The following is a 17,618-nucleotide window of genomic DNA, read 5'->3' as shown; positions in this document are numbered from 1 at the left end:
GTAGGAAAATAATAAAAAGCTAAACCAAAGCGTCTACCAGGGACATTTGAGAAAACTAACGAGAATCAAGCCAATGGGGCTTCTTCATTTATGTTTGTGCTGGAGTCATAGAGCTGTCACATGTCTGTCCTTCTTCACTCTTCATTCAATTTTCTATCTGCCTGTCAATCATTCATTCATTCAGCAAACATTTATTAAGGGATGACTTACTGTGTGTCAGGTACTAGGATTAGAGAGATAAATGGATGGTCATTCTTTCAAGAAACACATGATTTGTTTTGATGAAAAATGATTTGGTGAGTTTACGTACATTAGCAAATAGGTCTATTGAAACCATTTCAAGGCAAAACACTATATGCAGTAATGGCATTTTAATTACTCCATAAATTGATAATAAAAGACAGCTCAGTTTACCTGAAAACATTGGCATCAAACTGAGTTTTCCCCACCTTCTCTCCCAAAAAGACAGGATCCAGGACCAAGGTGTTGGAAACTGGTGGTTGGCTGTGGAGGACAATTATGAGAGTTTTTTCTCTTGAAGCTTGCTGTCCAGCCAGGCACACGGCCTTGTCCAATAATAGTATGCACATTATTTGACTGAAAATCTCAGTAGGCATTGCTTGGTGCACTACAACATACCATCCAACCACATCAGAAAGACTACATCGAAAATAATTTCTAAGCAACATATCATCCTCAGGTCTTGTGGATTACATCTTCAAAGTGTCTTCCTAATTAATTTGCTCTCTTTAACAAAAATGCCAATCTAAGTTAGCCTTTCTAATTCCATTATCTTGTAGATAAACTTCATCAACCCTACCACCAATTGGCTGTCTCTCCAAAACACAGACATGATCCTCTCCTTGTCCAGCTTAAGTCCTTCCAGTCTCCTCTTTGTCTCAAGAGGTCCCCAAAACTCATTGGCAAAGTAAACAAGGCCCTTTACAATCTGGAGCTGCAGCTTCCCTTTCCAACCTCTGTCCTTCTGTATTCTACTCCCAAACCTTTTCCATGTACACTAGATTACTTGCCAGAACACAACGTGCTTTCTTGCATCCCTTTGCCAACACACACCCTACTCCCTTGTTGGAACTCCACACCCTGCCTCATCTGCCTTCCTGACATCTATTCATCCTAATTTCATTCTGCGAACACTTATTAAATACCAACTAAGTCTTAATTACTGCACCAGAAATGAAGGATACAAAGATGATTAGAACATGTTCCTATATTCCAAGGTAGTCCTGGGGAAAATATGCAAATAAATAAATATCATAACATTGTGGGAAAAGTTATGCTATAACAAACAAGATAAAATGATCCTATGGGAAGAGAAAGGATGATGGAAAGTTCAAAGGAAGTGAGTTTTGAGCTAAAATTTAAAACAAGGTAAGAGGCACAGTGTGAGGAAAGTGGAGATTAGAAAGGGCACTCCAGGCAGAGGGAAGAGCAGGAACAAAAGCGCGCGGGGAAGAGCAGCAGCAGGCAGGTCCTCTGGCATGACGGTCCTGGAAGACAAATGTGCAGAAATCGGGGCAGATAGAACGGTAGACAGATTCAGCTTGTGTTCTCAGCGTGTCAAGACCTACTCTCCAAAACACATTTTTGTGAATACTTCTTTAATATCTCTTCTTTTTTTTAGCCCGTTAGTGTTCTTTAGATACAGCTTGTGAGCGAAAAACTAAGGTACATGTCAGAGCCTTTCCATCTTACATCTGATACCAAGGCACCAGCTTGTTTCATCTCTGATATTGATGTAAACTGGTATTTATAACATGTCTGTATGTATATAATCATGTACGTACTTTTAATATAGAAATGTTTCTCATCATAGATTGTTGTAAAATACTATTCAAACATGAACTCAAAAACCTTGGGAAACTACCTAGTACATAAATATTTTGTAAACATTTTAGTGCATCTCTGCTGTTTTTTGCCTGAACACACGCATGTGTATCAAAAATAAAGACAATGGAAATATTGTATAACGGATAATTTGAATTTCTAATTATAAACTATTTTATTCCCAGGAGAGCTCACTTTTAATAGAATTTTATAAAGGCAAACAAGCAAGTAGTTCCACTCATTAGAGTTCTGGTGAAATTCGTCCAAAAAAAATAATTGATGCTCTTTTGGAAGGACAAAATGAGTGTTCTGTATGTAAGAATTATAATTATGGTTAAACAGTTGACAGGTCATAAAATAATATATTCATTACAAAAAATTGCAATAAAATATCAATTTCAGGTCCAGCAATCTGTCTTTACGTAGAATACCTTTGATTAATTACCAAATGTTCCTGTCAGATGACCAAAGATCTCTTTTTTTTCCCCCCAATTCACTAATTAATGTTGGTTAAAGGCTCTTCACTGAAACCTCTAAACACACAAATCCAATATGCAGATTCCTCACAGATACTGAGCAGAAATAGAAGTCTCCCATATCAGTTTCCTAATTTTTTTCACACTTAAAGTTGAGAGAGCACCTGAAAAATTATGAAAAACAAGAACTGAAGTTGAATTTAAGAATTAATAGAAAATGCAATGGTGGTTAGAAATCAGAAACTGAAGTGTCTGATCCTCACCTGACTCTATTTAAAACTGATGATCAACGTTCCCTCTGTTTTTTTTTTTTTTAATCTTCAATATACGAGCTGACCACAACCTGTCTCTCCGGACCCATATCTCTCCACTTCCCTTTCCACTTAACATGCACCAGCAGCCCTGACCTTCCTTTAACACCTTAAGTTCATTCCCATTTCTGAGAGTTCCACACCTGTCTCCTCTGCCCCAGCACCTTGCCTTCTTCCCACTTCTATTAAGTAACTAGTACACAGCTCACCTGTTGCATCCTCGCATCCCTCCTGGATGGACACCTTCTCTGGAGTAGATCTCCCCTTTGTACGTCTCACAGCACCAAGTACTGTCTGTTCTGTTTTACTTACACATTGATGGCCTGGCAGAGGTTCAGAGTGTAGGTCCTGAAGTCAAAACACAGGAGTTTGAATGTCAGCCTTGTTGCTCATAAATTGTGTAACATTGGTCGGGACAATTAACTGAGAAGTTGTGGGCATAATATACACGCAACTGAGCTTTTAGAGACAATATAGCCAGGACCAAAGCCTTATTCTTCCATTTATTCGTTCTGTAAAATCTTGGATAAGTTACCAACTTCCATTAGCCTTGGTTTCAGCAACTGTAAACCATGGATATCAACAGTACCTAACGTACAGGTTTGTTTTAAGTATTAAAACTGTACCTGTCACATAAATGTCAGTGATCATGTAAGATAAGATATCGTATAAGATTCTTACGTAGGTGAAATGTAGCTCAGTACCTGGCAGATATTAAGCAGTCAATAACTTATTTCACGTATTTGTTATATTTGTAGTAATATACACACCTGTCTTGACATGAGTACAGCCATGTTTGGCCGCTCCATTGACCTACAGCCACCAGCACAAAAAGAAATACAAAGCTGCTTTCTGTGTGGTGGGAACTGGCCTTTTCCCGGGAACTGGCCTTTCTCCCACGGAGAGAGTTGCAAGTTGTAACATTTCAAGGCTCTTGGAGCGTCGTAGCCCGGAATGGACTGGCCATCTGTGCCGGGCTGAGACGATAACCAAAGAGAACAATGCACGTACACAACTACTGGGCTGGGACGTTAGCCAGGGGGCTCAGTGCACGTACGCCACTGATAACCATTTTGTGCATGGGAACACTAAATGCTTGCTCTGCAAACTCTGTAATTGCTTACTCTGAAAATTACTGATGGTATAAAAACTGCTGGAAACTGAGACCCGGAGAGAGTTCCACCTGTGGAAGGGACACCTTGCCCAGGACGTGTGATCCTTGCCCAGCCGCGTCGATTGACAGAGCTCTCCCGGCAGTGGGGCGTGGATGTTGTGAGTAACTGATTTGATGTGAAGTAATTGATTTGATATGAAGTAATTGATTTGATATGAAGTAATTGATTTGATGTGTTCTCTTTTCGGTTAACCTGGTGTTTCTCTTTTTGGTTGATTTGTGTCATTTCTCTTCAGCCGATGTGGGTGTTTTCCCTTTCCAGTCGGGCTGATGTTTTTTTTTTTTTTTTTCCCTCTTGATATTTGACCTATCTAGATCTGTTTGCAGACTGTCACCTTTACTATCCTCTATATAATAAAATATACCTTCGGTCCATTTGTTTGGAGTGGAAAGTGTCTTTTACGTCTCCGATCGAATCCCCGAACCTCTCATAACAACACCACATTGTAAATAGATTATCAATTATGTGATGGTTTAATGTTTGCTCCTTCCCTATGCAGAAAGCCATGAAGATAACAATGTGTCCATCTGTTGGACACTGCATCCCCAAGCCCTAACCCAATATCTGGCATGTAGAAGATGCTCAATAAATATAGCCATCCCATGAATAAATCAATCTTTCCTTTCAAGGGAAAGTTATGGAGTCAACTAACTTGCAGTAACTTCTTGGAGTTTTTGTGAGATTTCAATTGAATTACATATATTAAAAACACCTAGCACACTGTCAGAAATATGGTGAGTGTCCAGTAAATGTAAATAGTTTTTCTTCTTCCTAGGTCACTAAAAAACCCCCATATATCTCTTCAATGGATCACATTCATGATCTGTGTCTATAATATGTGTCTTCATTCTGTCATTAGAACAGTTTCCAGGACATTAGGTGGTTGTGCTTTTATAAGTTTCACCAGTTATGGTAGTTCCCCTGAGGAGATGGTTTATGGAGCTCCTCATACCACAATTCCACATGTTCTCCTTAAACAGATTTGGAAAATTTGTTCTCCCTGTAGCTTTTTGTGCCGCCTTAGAAAATCACACTGAGAAGTGGGGTTAGACCAGGTGATCTCTCAATGATATTCCATCACGATTTGCTTGTATTCCCCGTTGAGAGGACAGCGAATTCTTAGCAACCATAAGAAAAACATGAATGTCTCTGAATGACCTTGTGCAAGTATGCAATCACACACACACATAGTCCTAACCAAACTGAAATTTATGTAATCTTCTGTCCTTCATTTCGCTGAGATTTTTCAACAGCTAGTGCACTCACAAAGACTTCAGAAACATTTTAAGTCATAAGCCACTGGATGTGGACAGCTGCACTTGTCTCTTCTTACATTTGAAATTCAAAGCCCATAGAGCTGTGCTGGGAAAAAGCACAGGGAACGCTTTTATTTCTAGCACGCTAAGGGACAGGTCAGGAGAAGCACTTGCACCATTAGGAAGCCATCGGAGGCCTGAGGGGCTGTCTCATCTTTGCCCTCTGCGGGGGGAACAATTCCCGGCAGTGAGCCCCTTCCTCCGTGGGTATGCTGTCCATTTAGCTAGTTCCTTAGATTTGATGACTTACTGTCTCCTACAGATCCACTTTTCAATGACTGATTTATAGATATTTTCTGAATATTATTTGAGGCAGGTCAATAATTCTGCTCCAAATTTAACGTCTGGGGCAATCAGAGTAGAGACAGTTCCCAGACTTTCTGTCACTGTAGAGACAGTTTCCAGACTTTCTGTCACTTATAATTTACTTGACTAACAATATGTGGCCAGCATTTATCAAGCAATGTTTATTAGGAGCCAGATACTTGATTGAGTGATCTGTATACATGTTGTTTAATTATAATAACCTTGAGACATTGGTATTATGACTAAATGATGTAGGAATTGTTCGTGGTGATGGTTACACAATTCTGTAAATATACTAAAAACTATTGAACTGTACAATTTAATTGAATGAACTGTATGTATGGGAATCATATCCTAATAAAGCTGTTATAAAATCAGTTTGAGTTACTTTTCCTTTCCTACGTCTGCTGGACAGAGAATCCATAAACATCTAGTGCAATGCTATTCTCTCTGGATCTGTATTCTTACCACACCCCACACCCTTCGCTCCCACTTAGAACAGTTAGACGCCTTCCTCCATGCCTGCCCCATGTGTTTTTGCCTCTGAGATTGTTTTTGCCTATTTCTCTCTCCAAATGATCACTCTTCTTGCACAGATTCATATCCCTAAATCATTCAGTCATGTTATAAAAATGGAGAATCTGCTATGTGCTGAGCACAGAGCAAGGCACTGGGGACATTTTTTGAAATAATGAGTAATATACATAAAAAATTTCCTTTCCCTCTGCAAGAAGGAAATTCTCTCTCCCTTGAAATTCTCTAGCACTGTATCAGAGCATCTTATAGCCATTATTATAGTTTGAAGTAAAAACAAAATGCAAACTTAGCACAAAAGGATCTAGCTTTATAAACATTTGATACCTATTCAAATAAATTAACTGAAATAAAAATCCTTTCAGAATGAACTGTACGTCATGTACCGTTTCATCTTCCTCTTCCTAAGATTTAGGTTCCCGGAGAATGTGATTCAGATGTAATTTTTTAATATGACACTCATTTTATAAAAACTATTCTTTTTAAAGGATTGAATAGAAAAATGAATATTTCATAAATACAGACAATGTTTTAAATCAAAAGGAATTAAGTACTTAAAATTTTAGTATGAAGATTCTGTGTTTTTGCCTGTAGTTCTGTCTCTCTTTTTTTTCATGGCAGATGGGAATTTTGATATTGAATTCCTTTTGGGAAAAAAGGGATGAAAAAACATAACTTCTATTATTTTTATCTAAAACACATAAAAATGGACTTTGGCAACTTATGAAAGTCTAACTTCTCAAATTTATTTACACAAATAAGGAAATGGAAGAAGTTATTTGGATCCCCAGCAGATAGTTTCAAGTTTCAAAGCTCTTTTTCTCACTCTGTCATGCTTATGGCTAATCTAACTGCAGTTTTCTCTCCTGTAAAACAGGGATAGTTATAGTTCATACCTCATTCAATTCATGAGACAGTGTGTACAAATATAAAGTGTTATTACATGGCTTGGCTCTCTAAAATAGAAGCTATAATTCTTATTATCATCACTTTTGTTATTACTATTATTTACGTCATACAAATTCGGCACAGTAGATAATCAAAATCTCACTGAAAGTATGTAAAACTAAAACTGTGACATGTTATTGCAAAATGGATAAGAGAAAGTACACTGAGCGCACTGACTTAGTCCCAGAGATCAGAGATGTTTACGTTTTATCCGTCGCTACCTCGACAAGTTGCCTTCTCTGACTGGAGAATTCCCATAAAGGATTGTAGTTTTCATCTTTTGAAAGGAGTTAAGAAATATGCAACAATGAATCTAGAAAACAAAACTATAGAGAGACATGAGTACTGGATATATAATTATCGCAATAAATAGAATTTATGGAGTATTGTCAGTTTTTATAACATTGAATCCTCACTATCGAATCAACCATCAGAAGCACTAAGACGTTGCAGTACTATTATCCAAACCTTATAGATGAAGAAACTCACTGCTGAGAGGTTGACTAACTTGCCCAAATTTGCAGAGTCAGTAAGTGTTTAAGCTGGATTTTTCAGCCCAATCAATTTCACTTGCTGCACTTTTAATTCCTTACTCTCTTCCATTCCCAGCAGATAGAGTCCACTCCACTGGCTTAGTGACTTTTGCATATAGGTTTTACAGCGCGTGTGGTTCAAAACTATAGAAGAGAATAATAATGCATTCAACTGTTGACCTTCAAAAGACTACTATTTCACACATCTAATTCACTTAAGAACTCAGTCCAAACAGAAAAGTGCTACTTGAAAGAACGAACATAGTAAATATAGTAAACCTGCCTGAGAAAAGGTTTGGATTATTTTGTTTGTTGGTTTTTAATGTTTGATTATTTTTTAATGTCTCTACATGGCATCAATCTTTCTGCAACACCATAGGAATGCATGACCTGTCAATCTCCATTAATTTGTTTAATCTTGGAATAATTGAAAGTACATGACTTTCTTGATCATGCTATATCCAGAGTTCATTCAGCATTAAAAATCTCCCAATTTAAAAGTAAAAGGACCACATATTAAGATAATCTTAATGCTGAAGTTAAAATAATGAGAAAAAATTTATAAGAGCCCTAAATATGGCTTATTGCCTTTATTATTATACTTTGAAGTATATGAATATTTCTTAATCCCTCATAGTAAACTTTGGGAATGTAGAATAAATTATGTCATCATACTCAGAAAATAAAGCCAGGTAGAAAGTAAAATGTATTGAGAAATAATGAACCACTGAGACAGAAACTATCACTACAGTTTCTCCTTTTTATTACTAAAAAGTAAACATTTTGAATATACAGATTTAGTAATATTTTGAAACACATATGTGCCCTGTTAGAATGTTGGCTCAGAACAGTCCTGTACTTAGTTGTTGCTTTACTGAGACTTGAAAATGTGGTGACTTCTCAATAAATGTTAGCTGTTTTTAGTAGCTATTGGCAAAATGGTATAAAGTGATTTATTAAGACAAATATTCTTAAGAACTTATAGCATAACTCCTCTGTGCAAAATAAACAGGAAAAATATAAAATTATAAAATTAAATAAGAAATATTTAATTAGCAACTCAATTCTTTCACAGAGAATAATATTCATACTTCAGTCATAGACAATCGTTTGATTTTTCAGATTATGCTCAGCAATGAAAAAATGCAGAAGTTAGTGCAACAATTTGTTATCTTAAAAGACATACAAACTCAAGGGATTTTTAAGCAAAAACATTTCTTACTTTATTTGTGCAGTGGCACTGAAATAAATCTCATTTTTAACACATCAAACTTTTCTTCCCTTGATCGTCTCTGTGTTAGTAAAATTCGAAATTTTCCATCTGTGCCAGCGCCACTTTTACAAGAAACTGCTTTTCTCTTAGAAAAGTAAATCTAGAGAAAAGTGTGGATATGGGGTTTTTATCTCACTGCTAGTAACAAAAGCCAGGTTGATTTGGCACTTCTTGGTAATTTAGTTCATCATGAAACTAAACCCAGTCTTTCTGTATTTTCATTTGTTTCTGTAGAGGAAATGCACAAGCAGGAGAAGGATGGATTCAAAGTCAGCAAACCTGAATTCTAGTCTTCGTCTGTGCCAGGAATAACCACTTGTTTGATTCTGTGTGCAGCACAGCAACTTCTAAATTTTAATGTCTCCTCATTAGAACAGAGCAAGGACGTCTGTCTCAGAAATGCTTGACTTCCATCTTAGGCTCTGTCCCACCCTTCCAGGACACTGGGTAAATAAGTTAATAGTGTTAAATGGCAGGTAACTCATCTGTAATGTTATGTAACAGGGTCACTGTGAGCATCAAATAAGATAAATTCCCTGACTCTCCTTTCCCGTAACACTCTTTACTTCCTCTCGTGAGCACTAACCATGATTGCAATTAAACGTTTCATGTAGCAGACTCTCCGCCCTTTGAATAGTGCCTGAGAAATGAGACATTCAATAAAACAATTATATGCTTAGTTCTATTAATTACATGTAAAGTATTTTACATAGTTTCTGGCTTATAATAAAGAGCTCATTAAATGAAGTTATTATTATTTCTTGTTCCTCCATAAATTACTGTGGTTAGGCAAAATATGCCTCCACAAACAAGGATGGTAGGTGGTAATTAGCTATTATTCTAAAGAGTTATCTATTCAAAATTGTTTCTTTAGCATCACCTTACATTATGCTCAGAACTGAAGGAAAATAATACTCATAATGCATATTTTTTTCATTCAATCCAGGAACCATTGCCCCGTTCTAGGAATTACCTACTCCATACAGTCAGAGAGGAGCCTCCAAGCTGTCAGATTTTTACCACGTGATCCCACCTCCACTTATCATAGCAGACTAACAGGGCAGGAAACTAACCCAACTAACCAAGTAACATCTCTCTCCAGAGATGGTCTGCAGAAAATTAGAACTAAAGTGGTGAATCTTTTGAGCCATGATTCAGATGTCTTCTTGCTCTTGCAGAGAAAGCCCGTTCTTAGAAGAATGAAGTCAGATGCTGTGGAAGGAAGAGAGGAATACAAAGGCAGGAGAAGACTGAATGAATAACTACAAGACTTTCAATTTCCGTTTCCAACCCTCTTGTGAGGACTAACTGATTTCTTACTCTCACGTCCCATTAAATATCTTGTACACTGTTGGGGCTCAGGGCAGGCCACCCCAAAACATCCCACAATAGCATGTTGATTATTTTGAAATAAAATTACTCAAAAACCAATGGGCATTTTGACCCTCCTGTCTCTGTTTCCCCTGAAAGCAGGAAATAATTTCACCCGTGTGAAAGGTGCTCTCCCTGCAGGCTTTTCACCAGAACTAGGGAATTCAGGGCCAAGAAGCCTATATAAACAAACCTTGCTAATTTACTACCTCAAGCCTAAACTCTCCTTAAATTCCTTATTATTATGTACCTCAAATCTAAGTTTCTTTGTCCTGTCATTTCTCACAAATTTATTACTTCTTTGTGTACAATTTATGTATACTGCCATCTTTGTTCCCTCTCTGAGCATCATTTCTCTATGATCTCCAGTACGTGTGTATTAAGCTGAGTTTTCCTCCTGTTAATCTGTTCTTGTGTCAATTTGATTATTAGTCCAGCCATAAAAACACAAAAAGGGTAGAAGGAAGGAATTTTCCCCTCCCCAACGACACTTAAAACCTTTCAATAAATTCCTATTCTACTTTGGTTTTGTTAGGATTTGTTGTTTTTAATTGAAATAGTAATTCATTCAAGCTCATTTACTCATCTTCAAAAAAGTAGAGATCTCACTATTGAGAATGAATGTCACAGACTCTTCTCTGGTGCCTCAAAAAAAAATCTCTATTTACTATTTGCTATTAGTGTGTGTCCTTGAAACTCTAGATGATATGTTTACCTCTATAATTCATTTTTGAAATATTAATCAAAGATATCATTGGCTTTATTGTGATGCAGTCAGGACTATTTACTGGGTCTAATTGGAAAATTCTAAGTTAATGCCAGTCTTGTTAACCTTTTAATTTGTTGGGCAAACTGAGAGCCAGTTGAGAGCTCAGTGCAGTGTAGAAAGCATTTAATCTAACTTATTTTTAAAGAAACCCAGGTCTGGAAAGGTGCAGTACTCTTTGCTCCTGACCTTATCCACCTTGCATTGTGAATATTTTTAGACATTTATTAATCATTACAATAGAGTAAATCATATTTTCTAAATCTATCTATTTATGATCTGCAGAAAGTAGTCACTTCACAGAAGTGTCTAGCTTTCAGGAAAAGAATGGAATATTGAAATCTTGTGATTTGCATTTGATGTGAATAAAGTTCTTAAACTGCTTTTCTTTCTAATTATTATTTATTAGACTCAGGGGATCAGAAGGAAGATGAATATTATGTACCATGAAATTCAACTGAAGTAGAACAGTACTTTAACTATATTCAATTATTTATTAAATATTTTTCATATAGAAAAGCTACGTGGTGTAGTCAGTGGAAAAATCATGAGAAAGGGATTGTGGGAGCTATATTTACATCTAGTGGTTTCACTAAGTTGCCAGGTGAGGAGGAATTAACTCTGTGAGAAGAGAATAAATAAATAATTTCAAAAATCATTTCCAACTCTAAAAGTCATTTATATGACACAAGAAATAAAGTTCTAAGGTATTTCCACATCTAAGATATATTCCACAAAAACAGATTTTATATGTTTTATTCATCTCTTTAAAATAATCCACTATTCCTACTTCATTCACCTTTCTATACTTTTACTCCCAGTAAATGTATGTTCTCTGAAGCATCTTTAAATTAGGCGAAACAGTTCTAAATGACTGATAATCAAATAATTGATTGTATTCCATCGGCTTCATTGTGTTGGGACTCATTTGCATGATGACACTTCTATTCATTTTTGTTTGTTATTTTAATTAATTAATTTTTTTATTGCAGTAACATTGCTTTATAACATTGTATAAATTTCAAGTGTACATACAATGGAGAAAGGAAAGTCTCTTTAACAAATGGTGTTGGGAAAACTGGACAGCCACATGCAAAAAAATGAAAGTAGACCATTATCTTACACCATACACAAAAATTAACTCAAAATGGATTAAAGACTTGAACGTAAGACCTGAAACCATGAAACTTCTAGAAGAAAACATAGGAAGTACACTCTTCGACATTGGTCTTAGCAAAATATTTTCAAGCACCATGTTTGACCAGGCAAGAGAAACAATAGAAAGAATAAACAAATGGGACTAAATCAAACTAAAGAGCTTCTGTACAGTGAAGGAAACCAGCAACAAAACAAAAAAACAACTTAACAATTGAGAGAAGATATTTGCAAACCATATAGCTGATAAGGGGTTAATCTCCAAAATACATAAGGAACTCATATATCTCAACAAGAAAAAAACTAACAACCAAATTAAAAAATGGGCAAAAGACCTGAACAGACATTTCTCCAAAGAAAATATACAGATGGTCAAGAGGCACATGAAAAGATGTTCAATATCATTAACTATCAGGGAAATGCAAATCAAAACTACAATGAGATACCACCTCACAACCATAAGAATGGCTATAATTAACAAGACGGGAAACAAGTGTTGGAGAGGATGTGGAGAGAAGGGAACTCTCATACACTGCTAGTGGGAGTGCAAATTGGTGCAGCCATTATGGAAAACAGTGTGGAGATTCCTCAAAAAATTAAGGCTAGAACAACCATGTGATAGCTGGATCCAAAGAAGATGAAAACACCAATGTGTAAAGATACATGCACCCCTGTGTTCATTGCAGCGTTATTCACAATAGCCAGGACTTGGAATCAATCTATTCATTGTTAATGTGACAATACTCCACCAATTAAGCATTGACATTTGCCTGCATAGTTGAATACTATTTAATTTACCCATTTCTCAGCTGTCACGTCTGTACTTTTAGCTAGTATTAGTTTATTTTTAGCAATATTCTAACTGCAGTGATTAGTGTTCTAAATTTAAATTAAATTTAGTGTCCCCAGGAGAAGCTGAACTATATAAAGTTAATTTATTTGTGTTTCTATAGTTCAGCTTTTCTCTAATTAGCTAATTCAGGCAATTTCCAATAGAATCTATGTAAAATGATCACGTTTGTTGAGATTTCTCCTGTATAATTAGACTTAGTTACTGTAGTGAAATATTTTAGTTCATAAGTTAACAATTTTATCCTGGATTATTATACTCATTTAATTAAAGTCATAAATTTTAAATTTTAGTGACATTCGCTATATTGTAAAAAAACAAAAAAAGAATCGGTGTTTGTATAAAATTAAACTTTATCAGGAGCTTCTTTAATTTCTTGGAAAATGAAGAAAAATGGTTTAATCATTTAATTATAAAATCAGCTCAATTCTTTACAAAAATCGTAATAATGATATACTGGAATAATTTGACACAAATAATATTTAGCAGTCTAATATTGTGCAGCTTGAATTGTACACAAAGCCATTTAAAATGAAAGAATTCTAGAAGGATAGCTAAATGTGAATCTATAGAAAAAGACTGACATCAACCTTTTATGAAAAATAAGACTCTTTAAAATCACTTTCCTCCGGTGCCTTCACACAGTTAGCAGAATATTATGGCCCAATAAACCAATATACATGTTTACAGATATTCTGTATTTATGTAAAGATTGTGGCATATCCTTGTCCCCCATGTTTTTTTATTCTCATCCTGAACTATGCACAAAATAGGCTCTCAGCTCTGTCCAAAGTATTGTCACGTCTGGATGGCCTTTCCATTTAGAAAACAAGGCTTATTGCTAAGAATCCCTTCTTCTTGACACTAACACACATTCTCAGAGCTGAATATGATCACGAGTTAAAAAAATGAAAAGTAAAACATTTGGGAAAGAACAAGGGCCCTTTGCACCTTTGAAGTTCATGGTTGTAGCATTTTATATTTTAAAATGTCCTCCTTTTACATTTTAATGGGCTCATTACAAGTAAGAAAGGTATTTGAATAGCCAGAAAATTTATTTTTGCTTTTACTTTTATATTTTATTAATCAAACATTTTGTGATCACCTAAATGAGCTAATTTTCAACATCATTTAACAAACCTCTTTTTTTTCCTTTTTGCAAATAGCAACATGTGAAGCATGTAAAAATACTTTGGTCTTTACAATTCAACAAAAAATTTAAAGGGCTTTAATTATACAATCATATAGGAGCAATGACTGAAAATCTTTCCCCAGACTAGTCAACTTTATTCACATGTTTAATAACATATTCGAGCAATATCAAAGACATAATTGTTTTATTTAATTTCTAAACATTCTTTGACTCTCTATATTTATAAAGGTAGGCTGCCCTGCTATTTAAGAGTATATTCAACTGCAATTTTTTTTTATGTTCCTGCAGTCTCTCCAAAATGACCAATTTTTAAAGCCAAGTACAAAATTATCTAGAGCTAATGCATATTGAGAAAATAATAAGCATTAAAATCTTGCTCTGCATAAATAGTCTTTCTCACTAGTAATATTTCCTGCTATTTGTACCACGCAAGGATATCAAATAATTTATTCCATAGGACTAAATTAGTGCATCTAGAAAACCGTGGTAGCATTAGAAAAAAGTGTTTCTTAAAAGGAATTACGTATTTATGTCATGTTTCTATCTCTACCTTAAATCCTTGGGTCAAGGATCCTTAGGGCCTGTCTTTGCAACTTAACGAAAATATTGGAAAAAACGTTAACCGTCTGCTGCCACAGGGCTATTGTCCCTTAAACACTTTCCCATCTATTTAAACCACATAAATATGATCTCAATAAGATTTCATAGCTTCATAATTTATAGAAAATATGATGAGTCTTTGGAGGATGCTATAAAAGTGAGAGGCCCAAGCTGTATTACGTGATACACTCCACATGATAGATGTATGTTGTGCGGTGTGCAGACTGAATGCTCATGAGAACTGGGAAAAAACAAAGAGGGAGACCAGATACAAGAATACAGCGCTGGAATAATGTTGATATGGTTTATTTTAGGAATTCCATGCAGGCCACATAACCATCATGGGCAACATAAAGCCATTATTGCAAATGGTTTAGCAATGCAAACTTGAAATTTTTATGCAGTTCAATACAAAATAATAAATCTAAGAATTTTAAAAAGTTACACCTATTCATCACACATTATCTGAAGCACTGTGCTATGCATTTTATCTGTATTACATTTAGTTTCTTATTGAATCAACTCAACAGCCATTAGCAAGCAATATGCACTATTATCATTGTTTCCTCATTCCTGATCAGAATCTTGAGAAAAGAGAAGTTAAGTAAATAGCCCAAGAGCACATAATTAGTGAATGTAAGCACACTGATCAGTCTACATCCAAGCCCATAAGCACCATCAGGATGTATCACCTTCCAAAATGTTTTTTAAGATAAAGTTTCAAAATCATAGACCCAGAGAATCTCAAGCTTAATAAAGTTTTGATGGTTATCTAATGCAACCTTCCCTTCAGATATACAAGAGCCACATCCATTCCAGTATAAGTTAACTCATTATTTGTCCTTTTACTTTTAGGCAGGTTTCCTCTAACTTTCAGTATTAGGAATAGTAGTAAGTGCCAGATATTCTTCCAAGTCCTAGAGATTCAGTAGCAACATGGTAGATAGACGTGGTCCCATTCCCATGGAACTTACTTTCTAATGAAGGAGGCAGATCAACCATGTGCTGAGAGAGTGACTGGGAGCCATGTTAGATTGGGAGGCCAGAGGCTCCTTACGGACATAGATGCTGAAACAACCGTGACAAGAAGAGGCTAAGCACATGAAGAGAAGGAAAAACAACACTCAACAACTCCCTGAAAATTCCCTAAGTCAGGTAATTAAATTGACACAATTCAGGAACAGAAAAATGCCTGTGTGTCTGGAGCAAGATGGTAAAAGGGAAAATCATCCAAAAAAAATCTTTGGAGAGGTAAACAGGGAATGGAAACATACATGGCCTTAGAGATTCGATTGAGAATTTATTATTTTTATTCTAAGTAATATTTTTAAGCAGGGAAAAGACATTATCTGTTTTACATTTTTAACAGTATGTTGTAAAGGGCTGGAACGGAAGCAGGGAGCCGGTGAGACCTAGTGAGAGATGGGGGTGACTTGGACTATGTTTATACCAGTGGAGAGAGAAAAAAGTGGATGATGTCAGGAGATATTTGTGGGTTAACTCTGAAGGACTTGGTGATAAATTAGGTATAGAGAAGGAAGGGGAAAAAAGCAATCAAGAAGTAATCTTAGAGTTTGGCTTAATCAGAGTGCAATGCCATTTGTTGAGACTGGGATGACAGGGGAGGAATAAATTTGATAGAGGAAAGAATCAAGGGTTATGCTTTGGGAGAACAGGTAGAGATGCCTATTAGATTTAGCAGATAAAACATATATCTTCGTCACTTTTAGCCAATGGGTTCTAGTTCTACCTTTTACTGTCGTGGTCAAAACAGATTTCTATCTCCCTCACGTGGCAGTTTTTCAAATAATGTAATAATTCTCATCCAGTGCTCTGCATAAGACATGTTTCCATCACCATTCTATTTGCTGTCCTCTGAATATGTTGAATTTGATGATAATGATCTGAAAAGAGGGAACTGGACTCAATAGCAAAGTGGGAGATATTCTAAAGAAATACTATTGGCGCTGCTCCAATGGCACCTCTTATACCCTTCCTGTTTCAACAAGTAATATGTAGCTGAATCCTACTGTATTTAATTTTGTCTTTTCTCATACAGGTTACCAGATAAATTTCAAGGATTTAGTGGGGAGGACAGGTTGGGAGTGAAGTAGAAAGAGGCAGTGTCCAAGGAGGAGACCGTGTAGCCGTGAACTAAAGACAGCCCTCAAGTGCCAGAGGAGGGAGGGTGTCGTTTCCAGGGCTGGGGAGAGAAAGACTTAAAAACGAGGCCCAAAACAGGAAAAATGATGTTGTGCATCAGAAAAATACAGCTCTCACTCTGCAGAATAAAGTGAGACACTATATGGAGCCGCAGTAAAGCGAGACTGGGAGAAGATGAGGAAATATGAGTAGCCCACGTCGAAGTTCCTTCTCGGCCTTAAGCTAGAAATGATTTTAACATTTGGCTGAGGAACTAAAAATGCCAGCCTTTTAAATATTTACCTTATTCTAAGAAAAAGGGGGTGGGGCAGAACCCGTGGTATAGCGGTTAAGTGATCGTGCTCTGCTTCAGCAACCCAGGGTTCACAGGATCAGATCCTGAGCGCAGACCTATGCATCGCTTATCAAGCCATGCTGTGGCAGCATCCCATATAAAGTAAAGGAAGATGGGCATGAATGTTAGCCCAGGGCCAATCTTCCTCAGCAAAAAAGAAGAGGATTGGCAACAGATGTTAGCTCAGGGCTAATCTGCCTTGGAAAGAAAAGAAAAGAAATGAAAAGAAAAAGGGGAGATCAATGACCCTCATAGATTTTTTTAACTTAGAAATATCCTTAATGATCAGCCTATGTGTTCTGCCTACAGAAAAGACTTTCGAGGGGGATTGACTGCTGTCTTCAAAAGCTAGAAAGCATGCTCAGTAGACAAGAAATGAGATTTGTTTTGTGTGGACCCAGAGGCAGAACTAAGAAGAACTGATGGGAGCCACAGGAAAATTGACTTTGTGTTGAATGTAAAGAGTGGTCTAATAACTAGTTATCCAATCAGCCAATGTGCTACGTTAT

At 36.2% G+C, this 17,618-nt stretch overlaps 1 long non-coding RNA gene across 1 annotated transcript; it reads right to left on the bottom strand.

Annotated features, from left to right (window-relative positions):
• Positions 1-371: 371 nt before the first annotated feature.
• LOC131408141 (uncharacterized) lies at positions 372-3,394 on the bottom strand. The gene is made up of 3 exons (XR_009220696.1): positions 2,842-3,394; positions 2,291-2,485; positions 372-504 (listed from the first exon to the last, which is right to left on the bottom strand). It is a non-coding gene; the product is annotated as an uncharacterized LOC131408141 (long non-coding RNA).
• Positions 3,395-17,618: the final 14,224 nt, after the last annotated feature.

This window comes from Diceros bicornis, chromosome 7 (assembly GCF_020826845.1).
Source record: "Diceros bicornis minor isolate mBicDic1 chromosome 7, mDicBic1.mat.cur, whole genome shotgun sequence".
NCBI classification, from domain to species: domain Eukaryota; kingdom Metazoa; phylum Chordata; class Mammalia; order Perissodactyla; family Rhinocerotidae; genus Diceros; species Diceros bicornis.
Note: the sequence above shows the minus strand (reverse complement) of the source record. Positions and strands in the feature narration are given on the sequence as shown.